Source organism: Fukomys damarensis, unplaced genomic scaffold, assembly GCF_012274545.1.
Source record: "Fukomys damarensis isolate Sample0158 unplaced genomic scaffold, DMR_v1.0_HiC HiC_scaffold_2, whole genome shotgun sequence".
NCBI lineage: Eukaryota > Metazoa > Chordata > Mammalia > Rodentia > Bathyergidae > Fukomys > Fukomys damarensis.
In genome coordinates this window covers 25,497,240-25,512,141 of record NW_022900914.1, presented here as the reverse complement: position 1 = coordinate 25,512,141, position 14,902 = coordinate 25,497,240, and the positions used below count along the sequence as shown (strand labels likewise).

The 14,902-nt window shown below is 37.8% G+C and overlaps 1 long non-coding RNA gene across 1 annotated transcript in view; it reads left to right on the top strand.

Moving 5' to 3' along the window:
* LOC104856396 overlaps positions 1 to 7,193 on the top strand; it is an 8,889-nt gene extending 1,696 nt beyond the window's left edge. Inside the window, exons 2-3 of the long non-coding RNA XR_778623.3 lie at positions 31 to 171; positions 7,094 to 7,193. This is a non-coding gene — a long non-coding RNA (uncharacterized LOC104856396). The remainder of the gene's footprint in view (positions 1 to 30; positions 172 to 7,093) is intronic.
* The last annotated feature ends 7,709 nt before the right edge of the window (positions 7,194 to 14,902 follow it).

Here is a 14,902-nt window from a genome sequence, read left to right as displayed (position 1 = left end):
TTTTTTTTCTTTTTTTTTTTTTTTTTATAGTATTGCCATCTACTCCACTTATCTAAGGCTGAAACTGGTAATAATTCTCCATCTACTTCCTCACTGGTCCAACATCTCCTTATCTGCTATCGTTTGGATCTGGAATGTTCCCCAGGAGCCCTTGGCCTACAATATTGAGAGGTACTGGAACTTTTAAAAGGTGGGACATTGTGGGAGATTTTAGGTTATTGGGGTTGTGCCCTCAAAGGGGATTATGGGACCTAGTCTCTACCTTTTTCTCTTGGGCTTGATAAGAACAGGTTTACTCCACCTTGAGCTCTCAACATGATGTCCCCTATCCCTACTGAAGTCCTAAAAGCAATAGACCCACCCTATCATGAACTGGATACTGCAAAATTATAAAGTTAAACTTTTAATAAGATGGTCATCACAAGTATTTGTTACAGTGACAAAACTAACACTTGATCCCTTCTCACTTTATTGTGTGATTTATTAAATGTCGTTTCCTGTCCACTGCCACCACTTCACTTCTGTCATTTATTCATTAGACCAACATTTATTAAAAATACTTTAGTGTGTGCCAGGTATTATGTTATATACTTGGAATTTAGTGGTGAACAAAATGACAAATGGTGTATGAATAAATTAACAAGACAAATCAGGAATGGTAAGTGTTAATGAAGACAGTAAATGGAAACCCAGCAGAATCTCGAAAAGTTGCTGCCCAGCTCTTCACCACAGTTTCCCCGGCCCCTCTTCTGATCTTCCATCTTTTCAAGGGAAATTGCTCTGAACCTTTCACCTGGTGTTCTTTCATTTCCTTTCATCTACTAGGACTTACCTTTCTTTTTATACTTTTATATTGCAGCTGCAAATTCCTCAACTAGATAATAAACTGTTTGAGGTCAGGGATCATATTGTACACATCTTGGTGGCCCTTCAGCGCCTTGGCTCAGAATAGGTGTTCACAAATGAGTGTTAAGTGAATTGGTGAGTCCCTTGATACTTCTTAAATCAGACTACCATAAAAGTATGTCCAGCCCATATAAGCAAGGAAAAGCCAGTGAATTCATCAGTCTGATTGTAGTGGCAGTGATACTTGGAGGCAGAGGAGAGGTCATGAATGACATCGCCTGTGTTGGTGCCTGGCTTCCAAGCTTGGCATTCCAGGATCCTGTGCCCCATGGGTGGCAGTAGTTGCTTAATAAATACTACTTTACTTTACAGTGCCAAGTACATGTAAGCAATTTAAAAGTACTCTTTGTTTCAGATAATGAGCTTCAAACCCAGGGAACTCTGGGTCAACTGCCAGGATTGGCCCTGCAGGAGAAAGCTGCAGTTGCCACTTCACTTTGTATTTCCAGGCCCTTGGGTATAGCACCCCAAAAGGGAATAGGATATTGCCAGGTCCATCATAGTCATTGTAATTAAATCCAAGTTCTGGCAAATGACTGTACGTAATTATGAAGTATTATTGTGGGTTTTATCATTATTAGGCACCCAGCTAGCTGCCCAGCCTAGGAAACCATAATAGTAAAACACTGAGAAGCTAAGCTCCTGTCCCAGCTGGCATGAATCAATACCAGGTGTACTGGCAGATTCTTTCACAGCTCCACATTCAGCAGGATGACACTTTACCCTCTTTTCGACAAGATAAATAATTTAAGTGAATAGAAAGAAGAAATGTAAAGAAAGACTTTTGCCACCACGTCCAAATCAAATTTCTTTTTTTGTTCATCTCCCTAGAACAATCTCTTTTCATCTACATATTTATTGCGTAAATATTTTTCAACTTTATCCTTGAGCTGCTCACTTCCTAAATATAATTCTTCAACATCTCCTGAGGATATTATGGCACTGAATTAGTGTAGGTGAGAGTACAAAACCCAAGAAACATTGCTCTTACTTTCAAGAAACGTATATAGACCAAATGGTTTAGAAAGCATAGTCAGGTTTGAGAAGTCTGCCATCCTTAGGATTTTCACTTATGTTATCGTACTCCTCACCACCATAATGTAGGTTTTATTAACCCCATTTTCTTCAAGGTCACAAAGGCTTCATAAATGATAGAACTGAGATTCTAACATAAATACCCAAATTGGGTTGAGTGTATACTCATAGTGAATTGTTCTACACTGTGGCTGAATGTAAGTATTGAATTTCATCTCTTTCTGTCAAATTAGAAATGGATTTTTTTATAAAGTAGGTTTTAAGCTGAGCACTGAAAGGACAGTTCAGAAGTGATGCTGAAGGAATGGTGCCAAATGAGGAGACCAAATTGGCCATGAGCCTAAAATCAGTCAATAAGAAAAATTTCTTGTTCGGAGATGAATCATGTTATACTCTCCAAGTACATTTATTGTCTCAGCTGCTCCAAATAGGGACGGTGACCCATGTGGTCTTGCTTGGGTGATGTGGGCCGAGGACAGAGGCAGGCGTGTGGGGAGTCTTTGAATGCAGAACTCTCCAAATGGAAACACCAGAATAAAAATATAGAACTTTCCTAGCACCCCAAAAAAGGCTCTGTGCCCCTTCACAGTAGGAATTTTAATTCAACTTAAGAATTTTTATTTGTTTCTTTGCTGCTGAGGATTAAACCCAGGGCCTCATGCTTGGGAGGTAAGTTCTCTATCATTGACCTCTACCTCCAGCTGTCAACGTGGATTTAGATGGTGCCAAAATTTAGAACTCTAGCTCAACCTTGCTTTCAAAGTCTCTAGCCACGGTTTTGTTTATCTGCTTCATATGTAAGCCAGGTGTTATAGAAGGACATCTCAGACCATTCAGGACTCATAGCACATACTTTCACTAAACTACAAGGGAGCTCCCACCTCCCATCTACTGTTTCCTCCTCAGACTGGTTTTTTATACTCTGCTTTGATGGAGGCAATCACTATCTACCAAGACGTGTACTGTAGAAGTGTTTTAGAAGAATCTTTAAACAAAATCTTTTCTCTTTCCCAATTTTCCACTTCACAACATCAGTGATTCTAATGCACACAAACATTTCTATCTTCCAGACACTTATCTTAACTATCTTACTTGCCTCTTCCTTCCCCTGCTTTCTCCATACTCCAGTTTACTCACCAACCTGCCGATCTAATTTCTTTTGAAAACCCAAATCTGTCTGTGTCACTGCCCTGCTTTCCTGAACTGCCCAACGACAGGCAAAATAGCCCTGAATATCTTTTACAGTGTGGCACTAGCCTCCCCTTCTAAACTGCTCAGCTCCCGTGAGGAGAGCATTTTTACCTTTGCCTGCACTGTGCCTCCTCTTCATGTCTCATAGTCCCATTTCAATGAGTTTTCCTTGGTGAAGTCTTTTCAGACCTCTAGCATAAAAATAGTCCTCCTCTCTTTAGGGCTTAACTTCCCCCAGCATGTTGCATGTACATTTATCATACTCAGTACACAACATGGTGAAGGAGAACAGGTGACTCAGGAGAACTCTTCAAATGAAATATTTCATCAGTCATTACTGTGCCATCTGATGCAAGGTGCAGAACTTCTCTGAGCTTGTTAATTCACTCACAGAATTGTAATTTTAAAAACAGCTATACAGTAAGTTCCTGACTTACGAACATTTGAGTTGGGAACTTTCCCAGATAGGAACAGACCTTGAATGATAACCGTTTGTAGATGCAAACCACAGAAATAGCTCATGTGTCCACAGGACATTGTCACGCTTGTGTTGCTGAGTGCTTCTATGTGGTGAGATGGTGTCTAGTAGTATGGTACAGTCGGGGACTTACTGTATTGATATGCATGTGTTTGGTTTTTCTATGTTTTACATTGTATATTTGTGTAAAATGTGTAAGACTCACTTTGTTGGTCTTACAAATGAATCCAACTTAAAAAACATTTTCTCGGAACAGAACTGGTTTGTAGGTTGGGAACTTACTGTAATTACAAAGCTGTGTCCTGGTGGATTTTGAGCACCTGCATACAAAACCAACTGCTGGTTGTGTTCTTGCCCCTCTCCTTAATGTTGTGTCAGTGCTTACCTGCTCCACAGCTTGCTTATGAGGGAAGTTACTGTCTTGCAGAATCATATTCTCCCAGTTATTACCTCTTAGCCTTTCTACAATGTTTCTTCAAAAGCCAATCATGCCATACTCATTTCTTTTTATAATTATCTATTGCCTTTACAATTAAGTAGTCATATAAAGAAGTCACTGGAGAAACGAAATAAAATTTTTTGTTTTTTTTTGAGACAGGATTTGGCTGTGTAATTCAGGCTAGCATTGAACTCACTGTATAGCCCAGCCTAGCCTCAAACTTGCAGTGATCCTCCTTCCTCAGCCTCCTGAGTGCTGGGATCACAGGCATATACTGTCACATCTGGCAAAATCTATCTTTTATCCATGATTAGTTTTCAAGTCTCTTACCTACTCAACAGAATTTTTTTTAGGACAATTATAGGCCCAGCCCTATTCTAAAGTACTTGGTTATACAAAGATGAATAAGAGACTTTATAAAACTTAGTTATAATGGTGGTAGTAAACACAAACCAGCAGGGATTCTAATCTATTTAGTTAAGAGTTACTCCAAATAGCATAAAACAATGATGTAACTGGGGTGGTCAGCATAAGCCTCCCGGAAGCAGGACTTGAGCCTTCATGACTCAAAGGCGCTGAAACACAAAATTCCGGTGGAAGAGTGTTTCAGGGAGAGAGAAGAGCATTGATGAAGCCCTTGCAACAGGAACAGGAACTGAAAGAAGGCCAGCATGAGGCGGAGGAAGCCAGGGCTGGGGTAGGCTTGAAACCAGGCAGATGGGGGCCAGATCACTTAAGGTTTTGAAGATCAGGGTAAAGAGTTTAAATTTTGTTCTAACTGTAATAGGAAGATTTTGAAGGCTTTTAATCGGGATGCTAAATGATTTTGTTTTTTTAAAAGATCACCCTAACTACAGATGGAGAATGCATTCCATGGGTAGTAGGAGAGAGATCAGACGACAGGCCAGCTGCTGGTACTGGGGGTCTGGGTAGGGCAATAGCACTGAAAATGGCAAAGCAGAGTAGATTTCAAGGTATGTTTCCCACATAGCACTGAATAGGCTTACTCCTGGATTTCATGAGGTAAGCAGGGGAAAGCCACCAAAGATGAGTGGTTAGGTGGCTGAAAGTTCAGCTCATGGGAGTACCAGTTCCATAGCAGGTACTGGGATGGGCTCTAAGAATACAAAACTCAATGAATAAAACCCAGTCCTTGTTCCTCAAAAGACTCACCCACTAGTGGGAATGATTGCCACATTCCCTAGTAAGTCCTGTGGAATGTTTCAAGCACAATGACAAAACTATGCCCTTGATGCCTTGAGAGCATCAAAAAGAAACTCCTAACCCAATGTGAACCAGGAGTCCCACTTCTTGGAAAGATGACTAGTGAACTTTCTCAGCATGTAGGAATATGCACAACAGTGCACATACTAGGCAGTGCTTTCATTTAACTCGTTATGAGTCAATAAAACATAAAAATTGTCAGCAGCATCTTCTATGATCTCTGACTTTTTTTTTTTAGAGAAGAAGAAAGAGGATATATAAAAAAAAGCCAGGACACTAAAGATATTGAACAGAGGAGGCAGTGTACTTAGCTAAGGAAAATGGGAATCTGTGTGGTGTGGACTTCTCTTGGAGCTGCCTACTTCAAGAACCCTTCCAACAGTATGCCTTTGGTTGAGCATCAATTTAGGTCTCTATTATTAATTACAGTGATAAGGTTTGTGAAATTACCATATGACTCCTGAATTACTTCTCTTAATATAGATATATACATATATGTATATATATGTATGTATATATATATATCTCACATGTATGTATATATACATGTATATATATCACAAATCAAAATGCAAAGATACAGAGTAAAAAGTCTCTCTCCCACTCTGACCCTCATACTCAGCTCCCACCAACCCTCATCAGTAGAAATAACTAATTACATTGGTTTCTCTGTGTATCCTTCCTGTTTCTTTAAGTTAATACAGGCAATTTTTGTACATTATTTCTTTCCCATTTCTTACAGAAGAGGTAGCATATTGTATCCCCTGATCTATTTCTTGCTTGTCCTTTTAGCATGAATCTTGGAGATTGTTCATATCAGTACTGACAGAGCTTCCTCATTCTTGTAAACAGCTGCACAGCGTTACAACGTAGGATATGCTATAGTTTATTTAACCATTCCCTCATTGATAGACACTTGAGTTGTTTCCAGTCTTTGCTATTTATTACAAACAATACTGTAATGAATAACCTGGCATGTATGTAAGCAAGAATATCCTTAGCATAAATTCCCAGAAGTCTCCCCAACTTCAACTAAACCTTCCAAAGGAATGTTCTAAGGCAATGTGACTGGGTTTCCAAATTAGAACCTCAGCTTTCCAAGGATTAACTTTCACATTCCATTAAGAGTAGTTCCTCATTCTTGGCCTGGAAATTATATTTTTTAATTTTTTTTCCAGTAAGGAATTTTTTTTTTACATTTAATCTACCTCTCCTGCAACCAACAATACTTGGGATGATAGTTTTAAAAAATATCAGAGAATAAAATGGATTGATTCTGCCTCAGTTAATGAATTGTAGGCTCTAGAGAATACCTGGATTTAAAAATTCATCATACGGGAGCCTCCCTGGAATGAAATTTCAGATAGAGATGATGATTTTGGAGTTTGAGAACTTGTAGGATGAACTTTGACCCCTACAGCTCTAGTGCTACCCTTGCCCCAAGGTCAAATACCCTTTGACCTTCTTTTATTAGCATTCCTCCTTATTTCCTTTATTAATTCTTCATTTTCTCATAGCTGTCTTTGAAAAAACAGGCTTACAGACTTGCTGGAGTAGGTAGGCTTTTAGAAATGTCCTTTATAGCTCAGCTATGTGGAGTAAATATTTTACTCCTAGTCCATGGGCTTGAGGAAGGCAGTGATGTCTATCTCCTTCCCCCATCTCCATGACTTACGTGTGAAGCATGTAACCAAGGTCTAGACCATCTTTATATTCTGGTCCCCTGGGCACAGTAATTGATTCTAAACCTACTAGAAATGTCATCTCTGGATTTGGGCTTCGATATAAACAGTTCTTGGAGCAATTTGCATCCATTTCAGGCACAGGAAGGGAGAGCTTGCTTAAGAATGGAACTAGCTGAGCATGGTGGCACACACCTATAATCTGAGGCAAGAGGATTGAAAGCTTGAGCCCAGCCTGGACACCTAGCAACTTCATGAGACCCTATCTCAAAACAACAACAGCAACAACAAACAAGGTAAAGGGAGCTAAGGATGTAGCTATATCCTCAGTAATGCTTAATAGAGACATTTCTAATAGAATCAGTAATGAAAATGCTGAATTGAAAAATCATGTCCCGGGTCACACCCTGGATCAAGTTTTACCTGAACCAGACAATATAAATTATTCAGTTACTTGAGCCAATCAGGTTACCTTTTTGATTAAGCTAATTTGAATTGCAGTGAATTTTAATTGGTTCAACATCTTCACAGTAAAATTATTTTGTTTCAGGGTTTGAAAGTTCCATAGCAGTGTTCCATAGCAGCATTCCCATGGACTGACCATCAAGCCAGAGTTCTCTTTTTCCCTCAGACACTACCTGTATCTATGCTTAAATCCATGGCAATAAGCCCCTGTTTCAGAGGGTCAGTTCTAGTTCACTTTCAGCAGTGAATGAAGCTATTTGAATCCATATAGTCATTTGGACTGACCCAAAGTTCATATGGGAAGGATATTTAGAGGGTTTAAGTTTTGTTTTAGCTTGTGAAAATTATGTGACGGAATAAGTTTGCACACATCTTATTAGGCCTTTTGTACTAAAAGAGGTTTTTTATGAGACAGGCTGGGAAGAGGGTGGTTAATAGTATTTTTTATTTATTTTATTAAAGATTGCAAACATACATGACAACAAGAAATGAAGATACTAAATAAAAATTTCAAATATACATATACGACAGCAAAAAAGATATGAAATAAACAAAAATTTGTGCAACACAGACTGATAATCCAAATACATTGTTAGTTTGATATGATCTTCAAATATTATATGTTCTTGATCATTTTCTTTTCGTATAATATTTTTGAAATATTGTGTTTACAAATAAAACAAAGTTACATATTATAGTTGAGAAACTGTCCTCAAAATTTTATGATTTATAAACTCCTTGGTTTTATTAATTTGATAAATATCATATGCTTATTGATTGTATCCCTTACATTTTCTAACAAAATTTCCCACAGAAAAGAAATATAAATCCAAAAACAACTAAAAGAGTTCACATTTTTAAGATCTGATTTTTCTTTCTTTTTTATTATTATATTCCATACTTGTTTTTATTATATTTTTATAAGCATAATGATAGAATTTAACACCAACACATATGTAATATTCTTCCCAAACAAATGACTATAAATTAAATCAAGCATCTAATTTAGAGAAATCATAAGGTTGCCAGAGAAACTATTGATATGCCAAATGTACAAAATCCTACCACATTCATCACCATGTTTCTCATTCAACAGTACACACATATGTGTAAAAACATACCCCCCCACACATATACACAATGCATATTTTCTACAATAATATTTTTTTAATGCTAAAAAGTCTAGACTTCATCCAAAACAAGCAGCACTATATAACCTATCCTTGGGGTTTACTTTTAATATTTCTAATCCACATGAGAGTAAACTTTGAAATATATGTGTATCAGTCAGTGTTTTACTAAAGAAACATTTAATGCAAGACATGCAAATATATAAGACTTTACAGGGTTGGTTTACAATAGCCACCCACAGAGCCAGGTATGGAAGAGTGCAAAAGTCTGTCTGGGTCCTGGAGAGCCAAAGTATGCAATCAAAAGTCTGGAGCCACTGTAGTGTCTCATGTGAGTCAGAATCAGGAGGCCAAGGGTCTGCACTGGAAGAGTCTGTGCTGGAGGATGAAGACCATGTCCAAAGTGAAGGTGAAGATTGGAGCGCCTCTGAAGAAAGAAGCAGCAGCCTTCCTTTTTCATTTCCCTTTCTACCACTCTGGCAACAAATCTCCGTAGGGTGGGTCTTCCACACCCAGAACTATGCTGAGTCAACTTAGTTGGGTGTTTCTTACTCAAACTAGCACAATCAGTTAATAATGACAATACAATATCTACTACATCACTAAAGTACAAGTTAAAATATCTTCTGCAATTCTTACAACTTTTAGACAAAGTGTTTGTTTTTTTGTTTGCTTGTTTTTTGGCAGTCTTGAGGATTGAACCCAAGGCCTCCACACTGAGCTACATCCCCAGCCCTTATACATTTATTTTGAAACAGGATCTCCCTAAGTCACTAAATTGTGCAGGCTTGCTTGAACTTTCAATTTTCCTGCTTCAGCCTCCTAGAATGCTGGGATTATAGGCATGTGTCATTATGCCTTTCTGAAGAACAAGTTTTATAGGTAAAACATTTATGGCTTAATTAGAATGATACTCTTTCACTGTTTTAAGCCCCTAAGATGTGCATGGCAGTCTTGAGACTGAATTATTCTCTGAAAAATTGCATTAAAAGTATAGGTTCAGAATATCAACTACACCATTTTCAACTGCTTTAGATAATTGAATTGCTATGAGGCTTCCTTTGTTACCCCATATCCATTATGGAGTAAAGGAAATACGTGGAGTATCCTTTGTTCCACCTCTTCCATAATTTTTAAAAAATTTAAGATACTTAGAAAATGCTCAGCTTGTTCTAGGATATTTTCTTTGAGTGGGTGGTATGAATACAAAAGATAAAGTGACAGATGCCATCTATATATTGTATAGAAACACCTACCTCTTGCTTATGCTTGTGTAAGCAGAGAGAGATGACAAAATGAATAGAAATGTCTTATGCACGCGAGAGGTGGCACACGAGAGCAGAACAGGTCTTCCAAATGACTGGGACCATAAAAGCAGTTGTCATGAGCATATGTACATTTGTCCCACCTGTTCTTTTGCAAAGAAATTCCCTCTTGTAAATATGATGAGATCTTCAGGAACAGATCCCAAGATTTTCTGAGCTTAGTTCCATTTTCCATTAGTTCAAGAAAGACTCTGGATATCTAAATGGGTTTCATATCTTTCTGTGGTTCTTCTGAGACTTTAATGTTTCCCCTGACTCTGTATTATTCTAAAGTTTAAATTTTAGATCCTTTCATTTGTCCTGCAAAACAAACAAAAAACACAACACATAATTAATCTTATAGCATTAAATCCATTGGTAATGTACTTTGGGGGGAATAAATTCATGTTCTGCAAAAGGGCTTGGATATACAGAATTTCAGTGCTTCAAATGATGTAATTTTCTATAATATTTAGCCTGCCATTTTTAGTTTGGTATTTGGATAATAGGAGATTTCGAAAAAAAAGCTAAAGAGGCTGATTTGCCTGCTACTGTTTCTATTCTTTTGTTCTTTTAGAATCTAAAATTAACCAACATCTGCAGTGTCAACAAGGACTCCATATGGCATTCAAGTTTGTACTTTTCCTAAATAATAAATTTGAGGCAATGAAATCTGAGAGGCATTCTGAGGTAATAATGAATAGAATGTCTTATATTCTATGCCACTTTATAATTTCAGAGTGATCTTATAACAATGTTAAGAGGCAAGGAGATCAGGTATTTCCTGTTGGCCAGATGAAAAAACAAAGGTCCAGAGTGTCAATATGAAAAGACCACAGACCTAAACCTGGTTAGTATGTAGCAGTGTAAGAGTAAAGCCCAAGCCAACAGGTTCCTACCCATTGCTCGCTCTACCATATGACCAGGACCAAATTATTGATATCCCAAGTTAAAATAGCATACTTTCAAAATAATGGTTCTACAAGTAATTCCATAGGCAAATAAAAAGAACACAGTACCAGAAACTAAATAATAAACATGTATGTTTGATTTCCAAAAGTTTAGTGGTTTTAATTTGCTCATTTAAATTAGTAGATGACTTCTAGAGAAGTTCACCTAATTACTTTTGTGATTTTGTTTTACATTCAAATGCATTCTCCAAAATGCTTTTATCCTTGTAAAGTTCTAACTCATGAATCTTTACGAGTCATATCTAGAAAATTCAAAAACTTTCTAGTAAGAGATGTTGCAACTGGAAGTCTTTTCTTCACAGTAAAAAGAATAATTTATGTCTACCTGAGTTTCAAAACATTTTGTTTTAATTTAAACTCCTGTAAATTTCTGTATCATAGTAATTATTCAGAATTTCTGGGACAAAAACCAAAGTGGCTTGACGTTAGAGAATAGATTAGAAACAGCTTGAGACTGGTATACAGAAATAAAGTTAGGAGTGCCCCAATTGTGGTATATAAACAATAGCATTGCCAATTTACTTAATAGAAATCTGTAGTTATATAATACTGCCATTTCTACTTTAAAATGCAACATAATTGAATAACTTCCATTACTTGGGAGTTTGAGGCTTGAAAATTATAAGTGCTGGCATTCTTGAAGTAGAACACTGAGTCTGTAGTATGTAAAAGGTTCTAGCACTATCAAACATTGACAAGCAGATACATTTCCAACAAGTGAAAACAGTACTAAAGAGGAGAGAACAAGAAAAATCATGAATTGGCCTAGCACAGACTGGTTCTATAGGGGCTTCACAGAAGTGCATCTTTAGGAAGCATCTTCTGTCAAGTTGAAAGCTGCCAAGACTCAGCATTCAACATTGCTGACTGCAGAGTAACCAGAGCTTACTTAAAACTTAAAAAAAAAAAATTCTTTGCCATTAGTTATTTGGATATGTCTCAAAGAACCACAAAAAGCAATATTTAAATCTGATATTGTCCAAGCATTCTTGCATCCCTAATAGCCTACCAACTATGTGTCTAGGATTAATGGAATACACTGAACATTTTTTAAAAAGTTTTTCTAATCTACATGTAAGTGGAATGTTCTCTCTCCACATGAATATTCCTGGACATGAAAACCATAAAAAAGGGACCCAGAGAGAAAGAGACCGAGAATGACTTAGAATACACACATAAGTGGAACAATTGAAGAGTTGGAGAACCTGGGTAGTAAAGGCTTAAAAAAAGAGGTTGGAATCATTTGGATAGGCAGTGAAATCTGTGAGGCAGGGTCATGTGTATTGAAGATGGGGACTGTGGTGACAAGGGCCAAAGTAACACGACTGTAGAGAGATGGCAGATATGGAGAAGCAGCATGCAGAAGGGGCCCCCAAAGCACCTCAAGGTCCTATTCTGTGGTAGTGTTCACTTTAGCCAGATCTAATGTTTCACACACCCCCCGCCCACAACATTGCTATACCCCTGTCCCGCACTGCAAGGAGAGTCTCTGTTCACTGACTTTTGTTTCCCTCAGGTCTTATTTATCCACAGAGTCATTTGTGGATTTGGGGGACTGGTAATCATTATTTAGCAATGACTTCAGCACTAATCAATCAGAACGGGAGTGATAGGACCTTATTCCCACTCACAGTCACAGACCTCTTTGTGCTGCAGTGAAATACTGTGGTCCCTTGGCTATTCTGCTGATTAATGGACTGAACAGAAAAGTGTTGGAAGCATTCATGCAACTCCCACAAGAATCCAACTCTTTTCTGCCAGATTGGCTGAAAAAACATTTGATTATGTCTAACCAAGTTAGCCAATACCTATATTGTTGCCTAAATTATAAAGCACAGTAGTACATCCTGTTCTATGGAAGTTCATTATTAGAAGAAAGAACATGAAAAAGTTTTACACCAGGCCTATAATATATGACATAACTAGATAGCCCAGGCACTCCTGTGCTTGGCATTGGAACATGTTGCTATAGTAATGATTATTCTCAAAATGAGACATGGCTATCCGAGATCATAGGAGAAAGACATGGCTTTGCCAGCAGATGATAAGGACTAGAGACTCAACCATACACAAACACCCATTCCCTGTATATCATTGCCACAGGGAGAATCAGGTCCCTAAAGGTCATTCTAGTGGTTTCTGTGGAGCATGGCTGGAGCCCTGGGACTTTGTCAGGAAGAATGGAAAATAATATGATTTATCACAAGCAAGTCAACTCTGACCGGATCAACATGTTTAAAAATATTTCTAAATATGTCTAAAACTTTAGGTGCAGAAACTTAAGCCTTGGTGAACAAGGCAGATTTAGACTGGAACAGAGGTTGGAAATTAGAAAAAAAGAAGAGGCCACCTGCCTTGCATTTGCAAGGACCCAAGTTTGATCCCTGGTACCGAAAAACAAAACAAAACAAAACAAAACTACCAGAAAAAAAGAAGAGGAACTATGATGTAGTAGAAAGAGCCAGCCCTGTCATCAACTAGTTGTGTGCATTGATCATTATGCCCATGTCTTGGTTGGTCTCAACTCTAAAAAGAGCATTACAATGAAAGGAATTTCATTTTAGAAAAAACTTCTGAGAAAGACTCTTGAGGCATATGTCTACGTTCTCTCTCTCTCTCCCTCCCTTCCTCCCTCTCTCTCTCTCTCTCTCTCTCTCTCTCCTTTTTCTTTTCCATTCTAGTTGACTCTCTATGTCTTTGCCCAAGAGGAGGTTTGTGGCTGGATTTTTCTGCCTTATTTCTGAATGAAGAACAGAATCTGAGGATAATGGAAGAATTGTGTTGGAAGAGAGCCATATTTTTCCACATTAGAGGATCTGCGATCCAGACACAGCTAGGCCATATTAGCAGCATCCCTTGTATAGGATATGCCTCCAGGAGGCTGGGTCTTTGCCAGAGTCCCTCTATTCTAGAAAACAACAGAGGGATGAACACCAAAAGACCCTACAGTTTGGGACTCATTCAAGTGGACTAGGGATGAGAACTGTCAGTTCTAGTCTTTCTGAAGACACCTTTGCCCCCAGCAGAACCCTCATAGTGACCTGCATTCAATTTCCAACAGTCCAGTGGGATTGGGACTCCAAGATTAAATGGAATTATCATAACTAAAGTAATAATGGGATTATTCCATGAAAAATGGAAGGAACTGTCATGGTGATATGACCATTAGTTTATTCAATTTATGTCTATTATTTATTGAAACTAAGCCTAAACAAATCTTGCACACTGTAGGAAATATGCATTGTTGGGATTGAATACACCAAGGGTTGACTTCTGCCAGCATATTTGTCCTCTTCCCACACCAGCTCTTTTTCTGGCTCATGTTTTCCTGTGGGGTGTGTTCTATTAAGAAAGACTATTGACACCTTAAAACCCATCATATGTCCTTTCCTATGTCTCTGAATAATCCTTTTGGTGTTGGAAAGGACTGTCTTTCTTGCCTGGCGATATCTATCTGATACCAAAGGAGCAACTTAGAGTCATACCACATGACAAGAGAACAAGATTGTTGGCCCTTAATTCTCTGGGACCATGTGTCTCTTTTGAGTCGGTGGTAAACAAAATAAAAATTTAAAAATCATTAAGCAGTTGTTTTTATTGTTGCTGCTACTGTGGTTTGATGGTGAAGGATATTTTGTAATATCAAGTGTGCTACAGCTGGAAAGGGATTCGCTCAGTACAGGTGAAATCCTAGGACAGGAAATGCCAGCTTTTTTGATCTCTGAAAGCATTTATTTGACATTATCTCATGCATCTATTGCTTTTTGGTAGAAGACATAAATAATTGCCATGTTCCTTTAAAGCTATTTTCCTGATGTGGCTTGCTTCTCTTATTAAATATGTTAGGAGGAAAAGTAATGTGTTGTTTTGTTATTCCTTTTCATTTCTTCCTCTTCCTCTCCACCTCCCACCCCTTTCTCCTCCTTCTACCTCTCCTTTCTGGTAATTTAGAGAACCTATGTTCTTGATTAAGTCAAAATAACCTTTGGATCACTTTGTATTTCATATTAAATAGGTTTTCTCAGAATTTGGGGAAAAAAGTAAAAAAGTACCTAAAAAAATTCTCTTTAGTCTAAT